Genomic DNA, 14,664 nt, shown 5'->3' with positions numbered 1-14,664 from the left:
CGCTCCTATCCTCCCATCAAGTTACATTCTCTGCTGTGTAAGTTCTTTGTTGTTATAACTCGGCTTTTGCTTTTTCTTTAATGATTAGATGTGCTTTCAAAAGACCTCAAATCTATTTGTAAGAATAGAAATATCTATGGCCAAGAATATCGATCTTGCTAACGTTTGTTTTAAAGACCCATATCCTACTTTTTTTGAGGCCCACCAATGACGTTTGTGGGGTTTATATACCAAAAGCAGTAATAATAATTATTATAAATAACATATTTCTTTTACTTGACTATTTTCATCCACTTTTCATCCCCTAGAATCGTGTTTTTGTTAATGTCCTTTGAGCCTGATATATGTAAATAAGCTCTGTTCTGACTTCTGAGTGTGAATGGGCGGGGCTAAAGTGCTGTAGGCTGAATAGGCTAAAATATGTAAATATGTTGGTTTTGTGACGTCGCCCGGACCTCAAGATTAGCGTGATGTAGCTGCATTCAGCAGTAATGATTATGCAGCTCTATTTCTGCTGTATTACTGTATTATAGTTATCTGTATTTTTACAAGACTGTATGAGTAATGCAGTAGGCAATAATTTACTGTACTATCTATATGTATATAGATAGATAGATAGATAGATAGATAGATAGATAGATAGATAGATCATTTTTTAGAAAATTTAAATAAAGTAAAACGTCTGCTTTATGAAAAACAAAAAATATCTTAAGATGAATTGTTTTCACAACAAAATGACAAATACAGTATTATTATGAAAAAATTCTGTTAAATATTTTTTCACTGCCTTTTTTCTTTGTAATTATCAAGTGCAGCAGTAATTCTAAATGCTTGCTTAAGGCTGATCCATCCTCTCAGTAGCTTTCACGTTTATTTATTAAAACAGAAGCTCTTCTGCTGTGCCCTTCGTCCAGCTGCTGTGAGGTTTGTCCTCAGCTTCCCAGAGACATGGTCTTGTGTAGAGTAGCGCCCCCTGCTGACTCACCCACAGTTTCAGGCATGCTTTTGCTGTACATGCTGAGATGCCTGAGACAAATAAGCATCTGGAGTTTTGGTGAATTAGTTAAAGAGGAATTACACAGATTTTTTAAAATTAAGGATTAAACAAAGTCATTCAGAGTGGTTTGATGCGAAATGTTCTAGCTTTCCTTCTTTCTAACTTTACAGTCGTGGTGATGTGAACCAAATGTCTGAAGCCTTTAAAGGGCCCATATAATGGAAAATTGAATTTTCCGTTTTCTTAATTGCTTAGTCTGATAAAAAGTGTAAACACTGTTCAAGTGTCAAAGTGTACCACTCAATTCTAAGTCCATACAGTCCATATATGGAAAATAGCTGTTCAGAATTCATTGTTTCTGTGATGTTCTGTGAGGCCTACTGAGTTCACAGCAGTTTAGCTCCGCCCAGCCATGCAAACTTTAAAAGCGTGTTTCAGCTCGGACTACTTTCCAAATGAGGCCCGCCAATCAGAACAGGAGTCATTTATATACATCAGTCTTGAAGGCAGAGTAACAAATATATCCTGTTTAACTGTAAGGGATAAAGAGAGGTTGGAATATGATCATGTAAAAATTAATTATTGATGTTTTTGGTTCATAAAACAACACACATGTTATAATCTCAAGGGGGAAAAACAAAAACACATGAAAAAAAGATTTGGGCCCTCTAATGTCTCAGGAAATTATTACATGCCTCACAGAAACTTATTGAAAATAGTTATGAATACATTACCTGATATCTGTGACATTGTTATATGATAGTTTTATGATAATGTTTTGGCCTAAAACACATAAAAAAAAATAAAACTTGCAGGGTGCAGTGAGACAAAATAGTACCCAGAGAAAACAACTTTTTTCACAATCTTACCATTATTAATATTACGTATAAAAGCTCAGAAGACGTGTAGTTTGTTTTGGACAGTAAATAACGATAAAGATAAGAAGATTAGATGGCTACGCTTGTGTTGCAGACATTGTGACTCCTGGTTCCCATCACCACCACTGCTGTATGAGTTGGTAAGTTTCTCTATAATGAACCTTTTCACATTAAAACACTCTAAATGACTTTGTTTACATCTCAGCTATCCAGAAAAATCAGTTCACCCAACAACACTATGAAGTAAACACCATTGTTATCAGTTCTATGTATCAATGATGTAACTATGACAGAAGCCCAGTCATCACTGCTTCTGTGATGTAAGGGCTCTTTTATGTTTGGCTGTTGTCAGAAAGGATCCCTGTTCTGAAATGAGCTGAATCAAAATCAGGGATGGAGACGGAGTCTGAGCTGCAAAATGCTGCCGTCCCCCCAGAACTCAAGCTGCTGCTGGAGGCTTTAAGCTGGGCCATGCTGAAGAACCAGCCGCAGAACATCTCCCACTTTGCCTCAGAATACTCCAGTGAGCTCCTACAGTTCAGGGCAGGTATGAAGTACAGTTATGATCTAACAGGTTTTAACAGGAGTTATTTAGTTTGTTTCATTTGTTGTTTATTTATTTACCGTTCAGTTTTAAAGTCTTACTCCAAAGTAGACAAATCCAAGTGCAAAAGTAATTGCTTTTTAATGCAAGTAAGAAAACGTACGTAAGAGCTATTATAGTAAAAGAGCCATGCATGGACGTGGACATGAACAAGGGAAAACTAACTGGCAAACCTTTCCTTTTTTTAATAGTTCCATATCCTACATTTTTCTTGTATTGTATTTTGAGGCCTATTTGTGTTAACCTTTATGTTTATGTATTCACTGCAGCAAAAACAAAAAGAATTAAATGCTACATGACCATTTTACAACCGCTCTTTATTCCTTAAACAGGCTGTTTTTGTTACTGTGCTTTTAAAACTGATATATGTACAGGATCACTGTTCTGATTGGCTGTCCTGTATAGTGAATCATTAAAAAAGCAGCCCAGACTGAAACACTCCTTATAACTTGAGTGTGAATGGATGGGCCTAAACTTATATAATTGGTTTGGATCATTTACTTTCAGATATTTAAGACAGTTGAGTTTTCTTCAGTTTTGGAGTAATAATATATGATTCAGAAAGTAGTGGAGTTAAAAAAGATAATATTTTACTCATATTCCCGTAGTGGACTGAAGGTACACATTTTTAGAAAATGGGAATATTTGAACAGATATGTCAAAAAAGTACTTACATGTACTTTGTTGCTGTCCACCACTGCTTATTACTTTGTTTATTCATCATCAGACTTTTCCTTGTCCTCCTCCTCCTCCTCCTTCTTTTTTTCTTCTTCTTTTTAAAATATTACAATTGTTGTAGCAATAACAATATATTTTTCAGCCATTTAAGTGGCCATATCCTACATTTTTTGTACACTTTTAGAAATAAAGGTTCTGTGCAGGTACATTTTTCTTTCTTCAAAGTACAAACAATGTATATGTGCCCTCAAAGGCACAACAGTGGTTTTAAGGTCCAATTGTAAACCTTAAATAAGTTTTTCCAGGTGAAAAGTACATATTTGTACTTTTTCATAATGTAAGGCCTTGAAACAGAACAATAAAATAAAAGTCTGGAGACGAGACGGGGTGTGTGGAGTCAATATGACTTAGAAAATATCATTTCATTGGATTATGGTACAGTTATGTTCCCTGAACAAAGGTACTGAGATGTACCCTTGAGGGGACCACCCCAGTGACAAGAGGGGCAGTGACAGTTCACTACCTTTTTTTTTCTGAGAGTATATTAGATTTTTTTTCCCCCCTAAAGTCTACTTGTGTGGTTTTGTGTATCAAACTATATAATCTGCTAACCTGCCTTTATCCCTCAGAATACAACAGGCTGTTTTTGATACTGTACCTTTAAGACGGATATGTGTAAAGGACCTCTGTTCTGATCGGCCCTCTATTGTAGTCATTCAAAAAGCAGTGTGGGCTGAAACACTCTTATATCTTCATTGTGAATTGATGGAGCTAAATTGATGTAGGATGAACAGTTGTATGCATGTAAATGTGTTCAAATAGTCTGTTTTTTTTCAGTTTAGTTTGAATGTATTAAATATATTTACACTTAATACATGAAAACTAAGCAAATGGTACTTTTTGACCCTTTAACAATATTCATAATTCTACATCAAACTCCTTTATTTCAACCAAGCAGAGATTTTTTTTTCATGATATGGCCTTTTAAGAGACAATGACAGCAATTATGCTTCGTTCAATGATATCTACAGAAAATCCTGGTTTGGATCTGGACACCTTGATTCAAGAATTCAGAAGAACCAAAGGTGTTAAATGTAAGTAAATAAGACAACACTGTGAGGACTAACAGGGCTTGACACAGTCGTATGCAAAAGTTTGGGCACCCCTGGTTGAATTACATGATTTTATAAGTGAAAATAAGTGAACACATCCTCTACAGAGAACACCATCACTTAATGCACCATCACTGTTTATTTGCTGAATTTAACATACTGGGGAAAATAACACTTAGAATGTGAAATGTGTAAAAGTTGTGAGTGAATGATCTACCATTGTCTTTGTATCTTCATCAGCATAATGTTGATTTTGCATTTGAGAACTGAACATCGAGCTGGACATTCTTTGTGACTCTGTGCAAGTGACGTTAATATGTAAACTCTCATAATATCAGATTTGACACCTCTGACTTTGAAATTATTATTTAAGGCTTTACAGGGCAACTCACAGCGGCCTGTTTCCTTCATGTGACTCAGTAATGCTACTTCTTTCAATTTTATAACAAAAGTGAAGCTTTAACAATTCATCAGTCACAAGTTTTGATCAATTAACAAATTGAAATTTCTTCCTACAAAATCAGTCTACTTTTTTATTATTATACATATATATTCGTTCATATTTCACAGTCTACACAAAAAGCAACACCTCATGCTATCAGAGTTGTGAAGTGGGACCCCTAACTTCTGACTCCATCACAGTCACTCCAAGCATACAGCAACCAGCAACCATGAGGGAATGTGGGCTTTCAGAAGTTCAGTCTGCCACTGGCTTCACCACGTCTTCGGGTTGCATTAGTCCTGAATCGGCTCAGAACATGGCAGTGTTCCGGAGGAAAACTGACCAGGAGACTGTTGGACCTCTAGACAGCAAAAGTGTGGAGTGTCACCAGGTCTATTCGGCACTTTTTGAGCGTGTTTCGCTGCATGAGATCGCCTCAGGAGTGGACACTATTTTCATCCAAACCTCCAGCCTGCCCTGTGAGTCGATGATCATGGTGCAGACTGAGGAGATCCCAGAGATGATTGTGTTCCAAGCTGCTCCAACAATAGCTAAAGGCACTGAAGCAGAGAATGTATCTCCTAATTCTGCTGTAAAGTCCATGCCTGATGTTCCAGAGAGTCCACCTGTTCTGCTAGAGACCCTTCAGGTCATAAAACATACTGTTGAAACCCCTGCGGCTGAAACACAACAAGATGTTGGATCCAAATCTGCGTCTACTGAAGTGAGCATTGACCAATCTGAGAAGCCCACGACTCTTCTGCCAACCCAAAATGAGTCCCTTTCACCTAGTTTGCCCCCAGAGGAGCACCAGGAGGACACTGCACCCACTAGAGATACTCTTCTGAAAGCCATGGGCTTAGAAACAGTCTTCTCCACAGAATCTGTGACAACAGCTGACGGTCCTTTAAAAAGTCCACCTCATCCAGAGCTTCAGAAAGTCATGGTTTCTCCAACTTCTGAACCTCTAGAAAATTTGAGAGCCCCAACCTTGCAAAAACCTCCTTGTGGGATACTGAAGACCACTGTAAAGACAGCTGATAAACTAGCAGGCACCCATACAGCGCCACCAGCTGGTGAATCAAAGAAGACACGCTCAGTTGCAGAACAAACAGATGTTTGCACTCCAGTCTTGGGGTACCTCCCACTTCCAAAATCGCCCAGGAATCTCCAGGCTGTCTTCCTCCCCCTCATTCAACAAGACGCTCCTAGTTTTGGGTCAGGGAATTCTGCTCAAGTGCCAAACACCCAAAGTCCAAGCACTGATCCCCAGCAGAACACGCAAGTCTACACAGCTCATCCTCTCTCACAGTACCCCGCTGGAGTTTCCACAGGGCAGCCAGCCTACACAGGGCCAACTTATACTTTCCAACAACCTGTCTACATCCCAAATTATGCTCATGGACCAGGTACAGGATATTTTAACTGTTATTTACAGTGAATTCCACAATTTATTTAAAGTTCTGCACAATTCAATCGTTCTGATGTAAACAATGTCATTCAGAGCACTTTGATGTGAAATAGTTCATTGTGGAAACTTTCTTTACACTAGTGGTGATAGGAACCAGGCCTCACGATACCTACAACAAAACATAATATATCCAGAACCGCCAGTGAACCTACATCTTCTGAGCTTTATATGTAGTATTTATAGTAATAGTAAAACAGTGGTAAATCTAAAAAAATGCATTTTCTTTAGGTACTATTTTGTCGTACAATGCACTGCATGTACACTGCCATGAATTAATTAAAAAAGTCATAAGTGTGTAAGAAGTCTATCATAAAACAATGTCTCAAACATCAGTACATCAGGCAGCGTATTTGTAACCAATTCATGCACTAACTTTCTGTGATATAAATGCTTCTAATGTCTGGTTCCTATCATTACCACTGTGAACAATTCTGACTCGGTAAGCGTCTCTAGAATTGAGCATTTCACATCAAACCACTCTGAATGGCTGTTTACATCTTGATAGTTTAATTGTGCAAAAATTCTGAAAAATCAGTGGAATTCCCCTTTAATATAATTTGCTTCAATATGAGAAGGTTTTTATGTAGTAGCATAAACAAAAGCAGCCTCATATTTTATCACATTATATTATATAATATTATATCGCTGTTGTCGGAAGAAAACCTCGTATCTCCATTTTTGACATTTTTCAGTTTTTGACATTATTTGAAAATGCCTGTTGTCCTTTACATTGTGTGTAAATTTCATAATGAATGGACTAAAGGAACTGACCCAAAATGACTTAGAAAAAAATCTGGTTCCATTGAATTACATTAAAAGTAAAGTAGTTTTTTTCCTTCTCCTGTAAAGTTACTATTTTAGAGAAGGTTTTCTTTTATATTATATTATATTATATTATCTTCTTATTGAACAATAATTTTGTCTTTAAATGCACTGAAACTTTTTGAAAATGGTTCTATACAGCACCAAAAAGGGTTCTTCTATTGTCACGAGCTTTACAATGTAACTATAGCAGAACCCTTTTGGTGTTATATAAAGTCATTTTCAAAAAGGTTCTATATTAATCCAAATGCAACACATTCTCCATCAACCTGAAAAACCATTTCACCATGCAAAGAACATTTAATCGTGCAAATGGTTCTTTGAGTATTCATGGTTCTATTTAATCTCTTTACTAAAAAACCTTTGAAAAACCATCTTTTTCAAGAGTTTACCACACTGAAGTTATTACAAGTATTGATAAATGTACCACATTGGAGAGCTTTTCTTATGCCAGTAACACTATTGTGAAATTATTTAGAATCCATATTAATCAATGCATAAATTACTACCATCCGCCCAAATGAGGCCCTTCCTGAAAACAAATATATTTGGTAGAAAAAAAATAGAATACTATAATAGAACAGAATTGTAAATCATTTTACCCCCAGGTCCACTTGGACCAGCAGACACCACAGCTCCAATATTCACACATCCATCTGCCAACCTGGCCGGCTCTGGCAGCTACTGTCGTCAGTGCCATCTGACCAATGCTGACCCTCAGGTCCAGCAGGATGTTTCATGCCTTTACCATCAGACCCCTGTGGAGCACCTCTCCAACATTCCTGTCTACCAGGACTGCAGTCACCACCACCATCAGCCACCCGGCTGCTCGTCCCACAGGAGCCTGCACGTCCAGCATGCAGCCAAACCCCTCTGCACGGGCCACGGCCTCTCCTCTGTCCTGTCAGTGCAGTCCTCTAACTCCATGTGTTGCCACGGCTGCTGCTCGTGTCTCAGAGTGCAGTGTCCCCTTCTGCTACTCCACCACATCTCCCAGCCTGCATGCAGTTATCAGAACCAGTGGAATCATGTGGACGCCCCCGCCTGCCCCCACGGCTACCAGCAGGTTGCGCCAGAGGCTGAACGAGAAAAGAGAAACATGCAGAATAGTGGCTGTAACTGCTGCTGCACTTCAACAGGTATGAAAATCTCTGGCCTTGTGACTGTATATGGCTCACCCACAAGAAGCCTTCCCAGCTATAATGAAGAGTATTTAACAACGCAGTACATTTTCTCACTATATATATATTTTTTAAATCATTAGCTTTACCCTTAAATATATCCCTCAACGCACCTTGGGTAGGTACATTTGCTTTTCAGATAGCAGTGTCAGGTTTTAGATACTTAGGCATTCTTTTCGCTTCAGACCTTAATAAGCTCACTGACAAAAAGTATGTTAAATAGGACTGTTTTTGAGTTTAATTATGTAACTGAAAAGTTGCACCTAAATTATGCTGCAGGCAACTCACAGCATGCAACTAGCTGCATTAAAGCTTCAATTGTATAAAGCCAGCTTAAGGATCTAGAAAAACATTTTGTAAAATAACTAAAAGTTCAAGTGCTGATCAAGTATGATCAGCCGGTGTAGAAATAGGTTGGATTCTCGCTGGGTCTTCATGGAAGCTGAAGCATGCCTATTTCTCTTAAATACTTACAGCTTGTTAGCAATATCACAAACGTAAGTGGTGTGAGAGGCCATCTCCTCTACACTATCAGTTAATCAGTGAGCTGCAGCTCTCCTTCACTTAGAGAAATTGACTGTCAATGTTAAATAGAGTGCAAAAATACACAAAATACAACAAAAGTGACTAGAGGACTTTTTAAAATGATTATTTTAGCCTAATAACATAACTCTGCTGGATTTTATTGATATTTGTGTAGCTTTCTGTACCAAAACCTTTCATTTTTACACAACCAATTTCCAGCAAGTCTTTATCCATTAAAATGAAACATGGTGTTTTTGTTACTGTGAGCTTTACTGTATTGTGCTTTCTGGGCCAAAACACTCCTTATAACTTTATTGTGAGTGTGCAGGGCTAAACTCCTGTAGGCCAAATAGGTATATACGTTATTAGTCTTCATTACTACACAAAAACAATGAATTTAAAATGGGCTTAGTTTAGAGATTTCACAGACAGAGGAGTGAACAGTACATTTTGGAATGTTTACACAGTTAATCAAACTTTTTTATTTCAAAAAAGAGAGAGGAATACAGTGTACTTTATTTTAAGGCTTTATAAGACTTTCAAAAGATCTGCAGGAACCCTGAATATTAATGGAGTAATAATTACTACTCTGCCACCATGGGTTTGGTTTCAGATCAAGTATCTGATCCAGCTAATGAATGTTTTAAAGAATACCCAATACTGGATTTGGTGGTTGTATCACAAAGCAGCATTTCTCAGTTAGCCAGCTAAAAGACAAGCCTCTCCAATAGTAGAAGAGGTAAGAGGCATTTTAGCTTACATTTTCCAACTAAACTGAACAGTCCTGCTTTGTGAAATATCCCCCTTATGTGTTGCTAAAATAAAGTGTTTTTCATCTTTATGCAAATTAGCACCATCCAGAGATTATACATTAAAGAGAAAGTTATATCACCTACATTGTTTTGCTCCTAATTTATCTTTCTTCTGTTTTTTATCCAGGTAATTTCGTGCTGTGCTGGTGTAAACAGACAGGTCTAAGCTTGCTTAACTGAGGAAACAAGCCACATTTTGGAACAGGCAATAAAAGAATGTATTGAATATGTTGTGTTTTTTTGCATGGACAAAGAAATGAAAGTTGAAATGATGGATGGATGGAAATATGCTCTCTGCTATATTTTTTTGCATTAAATATGTGCAGCATGTACTGATAATTGACTCAATGACACAGTTCTTGACAACCAGGCCACCAGACTGGTTCTCATTCTGTATTACTGATTAGGGCTGTTTGGTTCTGGACATCTTGGAGTCAACTCTGAAGTTCAAAGTGGTGAGAATTAAGTCAATTCTAAGTATTGATTTCACACAGTTTTTTTCAAAAACAAAGACAAAAGAGCAAAATAAACAGTACAGTATTGATAATGCATGACAATAACTGATGGTATTAATGACAAGCAATCTTCGCAAATCAACTTAATACCACCTCAGTTCCTCAAGGCATTTTGGCCTTTAGAGCTAACCCTGGGTAAATGAAAAGGGAAATCCACTGATGATAGGAACCAGGGATCACAATGTTTACATTACTTTCTGTGAGGGAGTTTTTAGAGGCATTCAATTCTTCAGACGTCTGGTTCCTATCACTACCACTGTGAACAACTCTGACTTGGTAAGTTTCTCTAGAACTGAGCATTTCACACCAAATCACTCTGAATGACTTAGATTACAGCGTAAACCATTTAATTCTGTAGAAAATTTTGAGAAGTCAGTGGAATTCCCCTTTAATGTGTAGGTGGTCAGATGGGCTTAGGTGTACTTGCCCTTTCCTTCGTTTAGATAGACCATGTTGTTTGATTGTAAGCCCAATTTTGTATTTTACTTTGTGTTCCGCTTTGAATAAAGTTAAAGACAATCATTTGATTGATGTGTTTGTGGTGGAGGGACAGTCTAGACAATAGAATACGAGTAAAAACTTGACTGTTCCCGAATGCCTGGACTCGGTGAATCGACTCTTTGCGATCGACTCCCTGAACGAGACTGAGGGTAGTGATGACTACGAGTTTTCTGGAATCGACTCCGACTGTATCGACTCCTGCTGCTGGCGTCGATGGAGTCGACTCTTCGACTTCACTTTATGTTGAACACAACAGCCGAGACCCCGTGATAAAGCCCCCCAATAAAGTGACGCAGCATCCTAAACATTTGACCCAGTGTTTTGAGTGGCTACAGATCACAGTGATACGATGATAATTCAACTTATTTCACATAACGAGGTGAAACTCCGAGTGATGTACTGAGAAAATCATGACTGCAGTCAGAACTCGTTAAAAAGGAACCAGTTGGATGTTTTCTTATTTCTCTTTTCACTAAGCTGAAATTGGTTTGGTTTTCACCATCTTTTTATTAAGACTTTTCCGGTCCACCTTAAGTGATGCAGCAGTTACCTAACTGGTGCCCAGGCGCCGGTTAAGGTGGAACGCTGGAGTTCGATCGCGTAGCTGGTGAAAAAAGAAGCCAACTTCAGCCTTGTGGGTTATAACTGTATAGGATTATATACAACTGTTATTTCAATCAATACGAACTGTTTTAATTCCTCGTCACTAACTCGGAGCGGGAAATACTTCATTTTGCGTTGAGAGTTAAACACCGAAAACACGAAGTCAAGACAACGTCAACAACGGCATCGAACGTTGGGCGCCGCTGCAAAAAACAACACGCAGAGGCAGAAAGGTGAGGAGGAGTGAGAGTAACGGCCACGCCAACCGGACATTCCCTTCTTTTTCGTCTTATAACCAAAGACTGATTTAGTTTTTGTAAAACCGGCGTCAATTCTGAAGTCTTATGCTGAGCAAAGCGATATTTGCTTAGCAGCATAGTTAGCTAACCGACCAAACAAAGGGTGAGAGCAAACGTTCAAGCTAACGAACTTTGAGAGCCAACGGTACTGCTAAGTTAGCTAACCTAACGGTGTCGACCTGTAATCCAAGTTAGCTTGTTGGCTAACACAGGCTATGCTGTGTACCTTTATAAAAACTTCATTACTAATAGTTTATTATCACTGAAAATGAGGACTGAGGTACAAAAAGACATTTCAGTGGCATAAAGTAGGAGCCAGCGTATGCTATCCAGCCTGCAGCCATTTTAGCTTGCTAGATTTTAGCTGGTAGGGGTGGGCGATAATGCAAAAATATATATTACGATACTGGACATTTTCACGATAACCGATATGCAATAGTTAATGCAAATAGTTTACCTGAGATCCATTAAGTTAACTAGAACAGTATTTGTTCAACTGTGCCACAGTGCCAAACAAGAACATACCAGTTATTACATTTCATATAACTGAGGTAGATCACATTAAAATAATGAAGTCCATAAACTGAGACTAAGGAGCTGACTTTGGCTCATTGACTTGGAAGTTGATATACAACTTGATTATATACTATTTTAAACTTGATTTTATACTTGGAAAGTAATGATTTTGTTACATATGCAGGCTACAAAAGCACAGTTTGTTCCTGAGAAGAGGTTAGATTTTTCAGAAAATGTGGTATTTCAAAATTAAAAATGTCCTTTTTTATCTTTTTGTGGGCTAATGGCGATATCATTATTGTTGCTGTTGTTATTAAAATTATTGTTTTTTTTTCAGATGATAACGAATAAGTAGCAAAATCCTAAGTGTAAACACAGCATCATAATGTAGGTTTAACTGAACATCACGTCTCTAACGTTGTATTTTGACTTTAGTAAACAAATAATTGATGTAAACAAATGCAATCTGCTGCATTTTTATCTTTTTTAGAATCTTAGTTTTTTCAGGCCTCAGCACGGCACTGCTGTGTGAACTGAGACTCACTACGACCATTACAATCACTTACTCGTTTATCAGCACTGCAAGGCGACTCAACCACAGAGAAAACCTTTGAAAATACTAAACATTACACATACAGATAAGATATGTTGACTATAGACAATAATACCCTGTGTATTGAATTCAGGTGTTACGGGACATCAGGTCGTTGAATGATACTTAGTTTCCCACACAAATAGTCCTCCCCTCATTTAGGAACCAGTCAGTATCAGCTGAAATTTTACAGTGTCCCCATTACCTGAAGGTCAAGAACACCTAACCCCTGCTAACATAGCTAGGGTAAATTGACATAAAGTGGGTCTTTTTGACAAACGTCAGAATAAGCCATTAAAGCTACTCACCCACAGCTCAAAGAGTATTTATTTCTGTGACATTGGTGCTTATATGTCTATGTGTCTAGGTCATCTCTTTCCTTTTTCAGCAGCAGATGGCCGTGAGCTGATCCTCTGGATTGTGTTTTGTGCTGCTCTTGTCCGTTTCCCTGGTTAAAATGCCTGTGCGGCGAACGGCTCTGCTGCTGCCCTTCGGTCTAAAGAGCTGGCTTTATGCAGTGACCCAAGCTGTTGTGTCCCAGAAGCCCAGAGATGTGACAGAGTTCATAGCAACCTACTGCCAGAAGCTGCATGAGTTTAGGAGAGGTTAGACACCCTCACATGGACTGAGCTGGGCTGGGCTTAGTACACTGTAAAACTTTGCACAGTTAAAAGGAAATTCCAAGTTTTTCTAAATGTCTGCACAATTCATTCATTAAGATGTAGACACGTTCATTCAGTGGTTTAGAGCCGTTTGATGTGAAATATGCCATTTCAGAGAAACTTCAAAATTGTTCACAGTGGTGGTAATAGGAACCAGACATCTGTATTTAATGTCCCTAAAAGTTGCAGAAATTTATTACATGAAATGTTTACAAATATACTGCCAGATGCAGAAGACATTATTGTATTAAATTTTATTTTTGTGATAAGTTTTTGGTTTAAACCAATTTTTTAGATATATGCAGGGTGGATAGGTACAAGCAGGACATAGTGAAGCAAAATAGTTCCCAAAGAAAATGCTTTTTGTTAGATTTATCACAATTTTATTATTATCAACATAACATAAAAACTCAGAACACACGTGTAGGTTCACTGGTCATTTTGGATAGTAAGTAAAATGGCTATTTTTATGTTATAGACATCGCAACCCCTGATTCCTTTCACCACCACTGTAAAGAAATCTGAGTCAGTAAGTTTCTCTATAGTGAATCATTTCACATCAGATCACTCTGAATGACTTTGTTTATTCCTCAATAACTGGAGTAAGCTGGAATTTTGAAAGAATCGGTGGACTTTACCTTTAAAGTGCTGTAAATTCAAAATAATTTTCTATTTTATTGGTACATTGTCGGCGTAGGTGAAATAAAAAGTAAAATAACAATAAACTGTAAATGTGTACAGTCTGTGTAAACACTACCATTTCAAAGTTTGGAGTCAGTGTTTTCAATAACGTGAAACTACTGTTCTTGCAGATGAATGCATAAAATGATTCTAGTATGCTCATCCAGTTTCATCTTTACATATACCAATAGTTAGTAGAAAGCTAGGAGACAAAAAGAAAGCAAATTTACCAGAATCTCCAGATTGATAAACAGAGCTGTAGAAGATTCTAAAATGACTGAGAAACCAGTAGAATATGAAGAATGAAGTTAAAATTAATAAATGAATTTACAGAATGCCTTGAAAGTGGTTTTTGAATCCCAAAGGGCTATAGCCGGACAGAAATACTGCAAATAAACAACTACTATTAATAGTAATTATAGATATTAGATATTGGTTATCATTTAATAACTTATTGTTGATCCCAACTTGAATTATTTAATAATGTTACATTTAAATCTACATTGTATGCATTATTTTGTACAGCCCCATTTCCAAATTTATTTCCAGTGAATTTGATGCCAGCAGCATATTTCAAAAAAGTTGGGATGGGGGCAACAAAAGGTTGGTAAAGTTGTGCAATATTAAAAAAACACCTGGTGGAACATCTCACAACTGATATGGTTAATTTGCAACAGGTCAGTAACATGATTGCAGTGGCAAATAGTGCAACAATTACGTTTCTCAGTGTAAAATAGCAAAGAACTTGAGAACTCGCTCTGGGCAAGTGTGCT

At 37.6% G+C, this 14,664-nt stretch overlaps 1 long non-coding RNA gene across 1 annotated transcript; it reads left to right on the top strand.

Annotated features, from left to right (window-relative positions):
- Nucleotides 1-4: 4 nt before the first annotated feature.
- On the top strand, nt 5-2,411 carry LOC118826261. Its single transcript, XR_005008729.1, has 3 exons — nt 5-37; nt 1,970-2,015; nt 2,228-2,411. It is a non-coding gene; the product is annotated as an uncharacterized LOC118826261 (long non-coding RNA).
- The last annotated feature ends 12,253 nt before the right edge of the window (nt 2,412-14,664 follow it).

Source organism: Colossoma macropomum, unplaced genomic scaffold (assembly GCF_904425465.1).
Source record: "Colossoma macropomum unplaced genomic scaffold, Colossoma_macropomum, whole genome shotgun sequence".
Taxonomy (NCBI): Eukaryota; Metazoa; Chordata; class Actinopteri; order Characiformes; family Serrasalmidae; genus Colossoma; species Colossoma macropomum.
The sequence above is the reverse complement of the archived record's forward strand: the minus strand, read 5'-3'. Positions and strand labels throughout refer to the sequence as shown.